Source organism: Sceloporus undulatus, chromosome 2 (assembly GCF_019175285.1).
Source record: "Sceloporus undulatus isolate JIND9_A2432 ecotype Alabama chromosome 2, SceUnd_v1.1, whole genome shotgun sequence".
NCBI lineage: Eukaryota > Metazoa > Chordata > Lepidosauria > Squamata > Phrynosomatidae > Sceloporus > Sceloporus undulatus.
The window spans coordinates 123,751,098-123,760,863 of NC_056523.1; the positions used below are offsets into that span (position 1 = coordinate 123,751,098).

At 43.9% G+C, this 9,766-nt stretch overlaps 1 protein-coding gene across 1 annotated transcript in view; it reads right to left on the bottom strand.

The window, feature by feature from the left end:
• The window catches only part of LOC121922681 (CD209 antigen-like protein C), a 37,901-nt gene extending 28,907 nt beyond the window's left edge, over window positions 1–8,994 (bottom strand). Inside the window, exon 1 of the mRNA XM_042452389.1 lies at window positions 8,957–8,994. The gene's annotated coding sequence lies outside the window, so the exon portion shown is untranslated. The remainder of the gene's footprint in view (window positions 1–8,956) is intronic.
• Window positions 8,995–9,766: the final 772 nt, after the last annotated feature.

The window sequence follows — 9,766 nt, forward strand, 5'->3', positions numbered from 1 at the left end:
ACATTTTTTTTTGTATACCATTTTGTTTCGTCAGCAGGATGGCGTATGTGCGATTTTGTATGTTGGATAGGTGGATGGTATGTTTGCCTGTTTGCAAAAGGACTGGCTTTCAATCAAAATTCTGATACGTCTTGTCTAGATTACTTGTGGTGGTTCTTGACTCAGGCAGCCAGAGGTCTTTGATCAGCCCTGGACCATTTATTTCAAATGCCGGGAAATAGTGGGCCAGTGTGTGTGTGTGTCACAAGTCACCCCCCCATCAATTATGATCATAGAATAAACTCATGGTTTAACTATATACATACCCATCCAATGGATTAAATGTTCAATGGTATTTAGACCATGACCCACTCTATGGCAAGTGCCTGTTAACACGTGGAAATGACTCTCTAAATCTTACAAGTGAGTCCAAACCCAGCAGAAGAGCTCTCCCCTCTATCCCAACAGAGAGAGCCAGTGTTGGGTTTTTTTTTGGAAGAGAACTAAAGAAAATGCTTGCATTGCATGGCTGGCTACCATTGACACATGCTTAGTTACATCCTGCTGGATTACTGTAATATGCTATGCAGGGGGCTTGACTTTGAAGGTGCTTTTGGTTAAGTTTATTGGTTCCAAAGAGCTGCCAGCCAGACTACTGCCTGGCTCACGCCATTCATTTTCTAACGGAAAGGGCGTTGGTCCAGTCCTCATCCCCCCCCCCTGGCGCTACATCCCTGTGGAGCAAGGAAAGACTTTGTTACCAATAGCCCCATTGCTCTTTCCTGGCGCAATTCAAAGTTCTAATTCTGACCTTCTAAAGCTCATAAGGATCAGGTCCAGGTTTTTTGAAATGCCATTTTCTTCCCTAGGGGCTGCCCAGGTTTTATGGTCTTTGGGTGAGGTCTTTCTCTCTGTCCCACCACATTCACAGTGCATCTAGTCGGGACACAGGATAGGAGAGAGTCTCACACTGGATGTTTCTCATTGTGGAACTCCTTCATAGAGAAAACTAGACTGGCCTGTTCAAGGGTTGGCCTTCTAGTAGTGAGTGAATAATTATTTCCCTACAAAAAACCCTTGAGAACTGTTTGATATGGCAAACTGCTTCTTAATCGTATAGCATTGTCCATATGTGTTGCTTTGTAGTGGACTTCTTCCAAATTGCTTTTAATTCCTGTGAAGTTCTTTATTTTAACTTTGTCTATGTTTTAACGAAGTGACCTTTTGTTAGCATCTCTTGTAAGCTGCCTTGAGTTCGTGCTAGAAAATGATGAGATATATCCGTCTGTAGTGTAGTTAGTATGTTAAAGGATATGTGTAGTACCTTTGAGACTAACTGATGCCAAGGGCATTGACAGCATAAGTTGTACACTTGTATGGCTGGATGGACGTGCATGATGTCTAGGAAGGACCTTAACAGTCAGGGGACTATATGAATGCCATAGAAATGCAAAATTTGTGGGGTGTGGAGATGAGGTGACAAGTCGTTTTAATATGGTCATTCAGGGGACCATGGCGGAGAAAATTATTGTCCTATGGCCAGAATGGTGGATGAGGCATAAGTTTGGGGATATGGTGTATTTTGTGTGCAGACTGGGAAACTGGGAAGGAGAGGGGCACGCGTGCCCTCATGGGGCTGGGGGTAGGAGTAGTAACAATAATAGTAGCAACAACAGTAGCAACAACAACAACATAGTACCTACCTCTCATGGCATCTCTGAATAGTTCAGGTTTAACCTGTAGTTCCTCTGGCCACTGCTGTGCGATCTGAATAAGGAAAATGAGACCAAAGACTGCTTTCTTATTCTTTTGTGGCTACCAAGTAAAGCCTTACTTTGCGTCATTACAGTCGGATCCTTGTTATACATGGGGTTGGTTCCCCACGATCCCCCATTGTATAACAAAATCCCGTGTATGCTCAAGTCCCATTAAGTATCATGTCATCGCAAAATGGTTTTCTTTGTTCCCTAATAAAAATGAACATCAAGGTAAATTTATATTTTTTGACATTCCAAACCGTGTATGCTTAAATCCGTTGTATAAGATGGGCAGACTGCTAGTTTCCTTTTGGCTCATCCAATTGCCCTCATCCCTATGCCAAGACCTTTCTTCTAATAATGGTGGCAACTAATTTCAGTGGAATGGCAGACAAAGAAACCATGATTGAGGGGGGGGGGTGTTTCTCCCTCGGAAGCTTGGACGGCCGACTATCTGACAGTAGATGTTTCTTAATGCAAAAAAATAATGAGCTTATTTTCAGGAACCAGTATTTTAAAAATAATTTGTCAGAAGAAAACAGCTGTCAGAACAGCGTTCCTCTATAGCTGTCAGTGGAAGGCACAAAACTTAGGATCAGCGTTGGCAGACAAAGCTAAGTATGTGGCGCTCAGGCAAACAAGTAAGGCAGCTTCCGTGTTGAGGAGAGCCGATAGCCAGGTAGGAACAAGCACCAACTGATAGCTTTCTGTGTCTTTCCTTCCAAAATTAAATCCATTCCCCTCAAAAGTCACATTCACTGTGCAACAATACTATACCAATATGCACGTCGAAACTTACAATAATTTCATTGTCAAAGTAACTGGACAAAACATGTCTCACTTATCTGACATGGTTGGGGCCAAAAGTTGTTTTCAGTTTCAGAATTTTTGGATGATTTGGAATTTTGCATACACATTAATGATAATCTTGGAGATTGGGGAGAATCTAAATAGGAAACTAGGTATGTTTCATATATAACCTAGCCTGAAAGTAATTTTAACCACATATTCTAATAATTTGTGCATAAGACAAAGTTTGTTTAAACTTGAACCATCAGAACGCACAGCCATATCTCAGCTACCCATTGAATGATTTGGAGTTGGATATTCAGATTTCTGAATTCTGATAAGGGGAGACTCCACTGTATAGTATGTTTTTAATATATGATTCATAACTAAAAATGTTGGAACAGTTGCTTTACATTAGCTCAGCATACAGGGTAAAATGCCCAGCAGATGCAGAGCGTTCTGATGCTCCAGATTCACTTGACAGGAAACTGATTTGGTTTCTGACTGAAGAAGTACTTACATTTATCAGGACCAGAGATAAGGCGACCTGCCCACATGGCTAAGCATATGGCACCAGGACCTTAACAGAATTATCACATGATATCTCTGGGAGGGTCGACTCAGTGGTGGAAAGGCAAGAACTGCTGGAAAAAAGAGATTGGCGGACGGATTTAATTTGGAGCAAATCCAACAGTTTTAAGGAGAATAAGATTGTTACAATGAATGCAACATAAAAATGAAATTAATAATATTGTTTATTTTATAGTAAAACTAAATTTAGGAAACTGGTCCTTGTTTTCCAGTCTACTTATTTCTGTGCAAGGAGGGGCTCAAGTTATTAGAGCCACTATCCCAGTCCTGTTCACTGTGCCAAAGAAGTAGCTGGCACGCAGGAGGGATATAATTTTCCTTTCCTCCACAATATTCCATGCACCCTAAACGCCTTAGAAACTGCTCAGACGGCTGGGAAACTCTCTGAACACATTTTCATCACCTGAAAGGGCTGTAGTACTGGGAAGGGGAACATTACTGTGGACCTCACCATACATTTAGGCCTTTTCCTTCAAAACAGACTGTTGAAAGTTATAATATTAGTTACCACAAAGGATTTAGAAAGTATAGTCTTGGGTGTTTTGGTCCAGACAGTGCCTTGCGCCGGCCTGCCCACATACTAGAGTTGCCATGGGGACGGAGTGACCGCACGCCCCCCACCCCCTATTATGTGGCGGTGAAAGTGTGAAGTAAGTAATAATGGGCGGCAGGCACCCTGTATACATGGGCCAACCATTGTTCTAAGTACCGCACGGGGGCATCCACACATTGTTGCACTGTGGCTTATCTAGCCAGTGCACCAGTGGCGCACTTCTTACGCTGCCCTGGGCTTTCAAAGCATCCACTTTTCACAGGTCTTTTCCGCCGGAGAGAAGCTGTTGCGGTCTGTTGGCTGCAGCTTCCCTCTGGCGGGGAAAAAGGCCACTGCCATCTGGACATTCTCCAAGGTATGTAACGCGTCCTAAGAAAACAGAAAGTCAACCAATTGTATAGGATGCCAGATCTATCCAGTCAAAAATTCCACAAGGAAACAAAAACAAACACCACGTATGGACCTGTGCTGCCTAGCCAAAGGTATTTGCCACAGCCACAGTAAGCCTTGGCTCGTAATTTTTCTGTTGGTTATGTGGTCATCTAGGCAGTGGTCCCCAAAACAGTGCCCTTTAAGAGATTTGGCTCATCTCCCAGAAGCCCTCAGCAATGGTAGCCAATTGTCTGGGATTCTGGGAGCTGAAGTCCAAAATCCCACAAAGAGCAGTTTGCGGAACCATTGATCTAGCGTACGTAGGGGTAAGCAAGTAACAATTTGGTTTTTCCTAGTAGATCTAATTTGCTATAAATCCACAAAGGGTTTCATCTCTGAACAATGAAGTAGAACATGGCTGGTTAGCCCAAAAAAAACCCAAGGCTCATTCCCACTACCAATTTTGCAGTGAAAGATGCCAGATTGAGGTATCTGACCCTCGTTCCCACTTGAAATCAATTCCGATTTCTTCTTTGATTGATTTCAATGGCAATACAAGTGGAGCAAACCAAAAAAATGGGGTTTTCAGAGAGTAGTTCAAGTGTTTCTCTTTCCAAAGAAATCGATTCTGAAGTGAATCAATAAGTGAGGAATGACCCCAGATCAGAATCATTCATTTTGATGGGGAGGGTGGACGGAATGGCCACAAGGAGTGTTTTACCATCCCTCCCCAGTTTTTTTGGAGATTGTCACACACCTTCCCTGCTGCCTTTTGAGTTTGTGGTTTGTGACCTGGGTGCTTTTTTTTTAATTATCGATGAATTGAAAGATTGATCTTGCAACTCTTGCCGACAAAGGCACGTAGTTGCTAGCCATTTTATCAATTTAGCACTTAATTTAAAAAAAAAACTTGCCGTTTTTCCCGTCCTCCTCCTCCCCTCCCGGGACCTCCTTCCTTCCTTCCTACTCATTTTCCTCCTTCCTTCTTCCTACTTCTTTCTTTCCCAGCCAGCTGAGACGTGGCAAAAGGCTTGCATCCGAGCACAGGGGGAGCACACACCCACCACACCCCTCCATTTGGGGGAGAGAGGAAGAGAGGAAAAGCGGAAAGCCCCCGAGGAGGCAGGCCGCAGCGCCACAAGGGGCCCGGAAAGTGTTGCTTGTGGCGGGCGGCGGCCATGCTTCAGGCCTGCAGCAGAGCAGCCACAGCCCCTATCCAATGCTTCCAGGCCTCGGGGAAGCGGCAAAAACACCACTTCCCCGCAGCCTGGAAAGGGGTGTCCTTGGGGCTCATGCCCCAAGGGACACCCGACAGCAGCAGGGAAAAAGAGAAAGGGCCCGGGCCCTTTCTCTTCTGTTACTGGTGATGAAGTTGTTGTTTAAAGGCCGCACCATGCAATATGCGCGCGAAAGGAGCTCCATTTTGGAGCTACCTTTGGCGGCTGGAAGGGCCGCCACAACATGCCCTGCAGCGCACGCGCCACATATACCCATGGCGTTTGGCTGCAGTGCAGCCGTGAAGTCCTAATTGCAGCGCCCATGTAGACAGTGCCACTACCATTTTGATTGCCATGGTTATGTAACTAGGGTTGCGGGGCCTCTGTAACGTATGCCCCGATGGCAACCTGCGCCCGTATCCAGGTTGCGCAAAAAATGCTGGTCTGGAGGATACCGCCCGATATCTCCGAAGCCTCCTTGAGAATATGTTCACTTTAAACGATTAAAATGCATGACTAAATGATTGGATTAAGTGCTGACCGAGCAAGGATGAGTGTGAGATGGAGATTCTCAGAAAATATAAACCCCAACTTTTTGTGCTCAGAGAACCACTCTGGGAAGCAAAAAACGTATGCCTGAGAGATTGAGAAGGCTTAGATTTAATTTTAAATGAGGGGAGGGAAAGAGCTTTCTTTCAAAACTGTAAAGCAGAGAGGCAAGAGAGGAATTTGCCAACTTGCCCTTGTAAGAAAGCAATTATGCTAAACATTTCCTGGCAGAAGAAAAAAACCGGCTCTGGGAAGACGACCAGTCAACTTTTTCTTTAGCAAAGACCCATGAACATTGCAGTAGCAGATAAACTCTGGGCACTTGGGCCCGAGGTTGCTTAAATAGCAGCCAGGGATTTTGAAAACTCAATGCATCAGAAAAATTGGCGGATTGGTTTGTACTTTGCTAGCTGGACATAGGCTATGTTGTTACACTGATGTTTTCGTAAAGGATTTTACTAGTTTAATAAACAAAGAAGAACATTTTTAAGGCATTTATGTTGTTCGTTTTCGTTGGTTTTTCAGGCTTGTTTGCCACATTTGAAAGAATTTATTCCGACATTTCTCTGCAACTGTGACTTGGCTTCTTTTCTGAAAGATGCAATTTATGGGTCACCAAATGGGATTTAGGCTACTGACATGTCCGGGGGGTGAGGAAAAGCCTATCCGGATGTATCCTCCTTCAGGATACATCCAAGGTGGGAGGAGGCTCAGGGTCAGGTGGAGCCAGGTGGAGGTGAGAGTGGGGGTTAGGTCTGGCTTCTGAGCCTCCTCCCCACTTGGATGTATTCGACTGGCTTCCAAGGTTGGGGGGATGGGGCTGCCCAAGGAGAAAAGGGGGTTCTCTTTTTTTTAAACCAGATTCTTTATCAGGAAGCCTTTTATAGGGGTTGTGTTTCTATTTGTGTTTTTTTTAACTTGTGTATGTTTAATGAAAACGTTTTTTAAATGTTTTTTTTATTGTAAAATTTTTAATGATTTTATTGTTAGCCCCTGGGTCCCCTTTTGGAGAAATAATAATTTATAATAATTAGTTTTTATTTGTATTTTCCCGCTTTCCCCAATCAAAGCGTTTTTGGTTATTTTTTTTTTTTTTTTTTTTTTTTTTTTTTTTTTTATAGCAATTTTCATTTCTAAATACATATCATAAAAAAACATCACAAGTAAAAAATTTCAATTTACAATAATCGCAGGCACAGGCAGTTATGCTTATGCCGGAAGTGGGGTTTTCCTTACGTTTTTCTTCAGAAGGCAGGTGGGTATTGCCCACCGGAAGAATCTGGTCTTTAGTACCTTCTTTTCAAGGCATCTAGGATCATGATGAGACAGTTCTCCTCCAGCAGATTGTTTCAAACCTGGGGGACCATGCTTATATGTTCTTTTGGAAGTAACTGTAGTCTGACATTTTGAGTAGTTAACGATTCTTCCTGTTGTCCTTATGGTGCGGTGTGTTTCGGGGGGTTGTTTATTTGTGTAGGAGAGGCGTTTCTCTCAGTTAACTCAGGCCCAAAGCATTTTGTAGGTTTTTGCTTTTTAAAGGAACATCAACACTTTTATGCGCCGGAGCTAATTGGCTAGCCAGTTGTAAGGATTTTTAGGATCAGTGTTGTTTTATGATTGACCTGGAAGTTCAGTGATCAACTGGCTTGCTGCATTTTGAATTTATTGAACTTCAACTGGTTTAAAGGTAGCCCCCTGTAGCGCATTACAGAAGTCTAAGTGAGAGATTACATTGCGTTGTACCACCATTTTTCAAGTTCTTTTTTTGGTCCAGGTAGGCGCAGCTGGGTTATCGGTCTAAAGCTTGGTACCAAGCACTCCTGTGCCTCGCATCCACTTGAGATAATAACTGTAGAGATGGGTCCAGGAGTACTCCCAAGCTGCGCACTTTGTCCTTAGGGTTAGTGTGACCCCATCAGGACTGGGGTGACAAATTCCATCCCTGGACTTTGGGGTTGCCTTTCACGAGTACCTCCTTTCGCTTTGGTATTTCAGCCTGAGTTTGTTTCCCTCACAGCCCATTACTGACCCCAGCGGGCTCCAGAGGAGAGATGTATTCCTTTTGCACTGTTTAAGTAGAGACATAGAGAGCTAGATTGGGTATATCAGCGTACTGATAACACTTGTGCTCCTGACTCCGATGTCTCTCCAGTGACTTTCATGTTAATGTTAAATCAAGCATGGGGGACAGAATGGCGCCTTGAGGGACACCAGGTGTCAGATCTTCTTAGAGAGCGAAGCAGTCTGTCCTCCAGCATCACCATCTGAATCTGCCTGAGAGGTAGGAACGGAACCAGTGGCGCACAGTGCCCCCGATACCTAACTCTCTCAGGCGTTCCGAAGGACCACCATGGTCAATGGTATCGAAGGCCGCTGATGATATCCACAGAGCACCAGCGGGTTACGCTACCCCTGTCGATGCCCAGACAGGATCATCAACTAAGGTGACCATGCCTTCTCAAACTCCTATCCTGCTCTGAAGCCAGTTTGAAATGGGTCCAGTGATCAGCTTGTCAAAGATCGCTTGGTTGGAGGCAACTGCCCTCTCGATCACCTTGCCCAAGATGGTAAAGGGAGAGACCAGTCTGTAATGTTTCTCCAAACTGGGAAAATGGTAAAAGGGAGAACGGTCTGTATGCCAAGAATGGTAAAGGGAGAGAGGAGCCCGGTCTGTAATTATTTCTCTCAACTGGGGAATGGTAAAGGAGGACCCTCTGTAATTGTTTCTAACTGGGGAATGGTTAAAGGAGAGACGGTCTGTAATTGTTTCTCATCTGGGGATGGTAAAAGGGAGACCGGTTCTGTTGTAATTGTTTCTATCTGGGGAATGGTTCAAGGGAGACCGGTCTGTAATTGTTTCAACTGGGAATGGTTTAAAAAGGGGAGGACGTGGTCTGTAATTGTTTCTCAGCTGGGGATCTAGGGAGCATATAATGAAATAAACAAATATAGAAACCTACCATGGTCTCTTTTGCTGAGACAGGACACTTTCTTAACTGTTCAATTCATAAGTATCCGCATATGTAATGAGTGAGCCATTACCTTACTCGTGTAGCTCAGTGCTCCAAGACTAATATAGTCAATGAAAAGGCTATTCATGATGAGTGCACACACTATTAAAGAAGACTAGAGGCTAAGAATGTTCCTACCATTCCTCTTGTCCCATGCCCGTCTTTGTTCCACAGCTGGTTATAGCCCCCCCCTCATCCATAATCATCATCCTCATCCGGACCACTGGTGAATCTGTACAGAGAAGAAAAGTTGGCCTTGGCTTAGAAGACAGAAACAGAATCATCATACTCAATGGACTTATTGTAAAATTTTTGAAGTTAGTGCTTTTTCAAGTCAAACCAGTTTTTGGTCAGAAAAATCTAGATTCCTGTTTTCATAGATCTGGTCAAGCCTGTCCTTGAATACAATTCTACAGCTCTGTCTCTTTGCCCTCTGTGCTGCCGGTTTATTAATTCTCCAGAGGGTGAGCAGATCTTAGAGTGTTAAAAAGAACTGTTGCTTATTGTTACAATAGTCATCCCTTTGCTTGTTACTGTCGTCCACAAAGATAACAGTGTGAGTTACTCAGTATTAAATTGATAGTTTTCCTATTATGGTCACTGACTAACACAACAGGGAACGTACTCTCTAGTTCCCCTAAGTGCCAGTTGAGACACTGCACCTTTAACAAAGCAACCCAGCATTTTCTTCCCTCCTGAATTCCTTGTGAAAACCACCCCCTCATATAATCAAAGCTGGATTAGTTTTCCCTCTTATACAGTTGCTAATTTTTTGATTCCTATGATGATTATATGTTTCACCATGTGCAGTTTTATACAGCCAGCCCAGGAAGTGGCCCTCCCCGCCCCCTGCCCCCCCTCCTGCACTCCTAGGGGGGTGGGTATACCACTTTGGGTTTTTTTTTTGGGAAACCGATTTTGACAGTTTTTCTTGCCAGTGTAAAAACC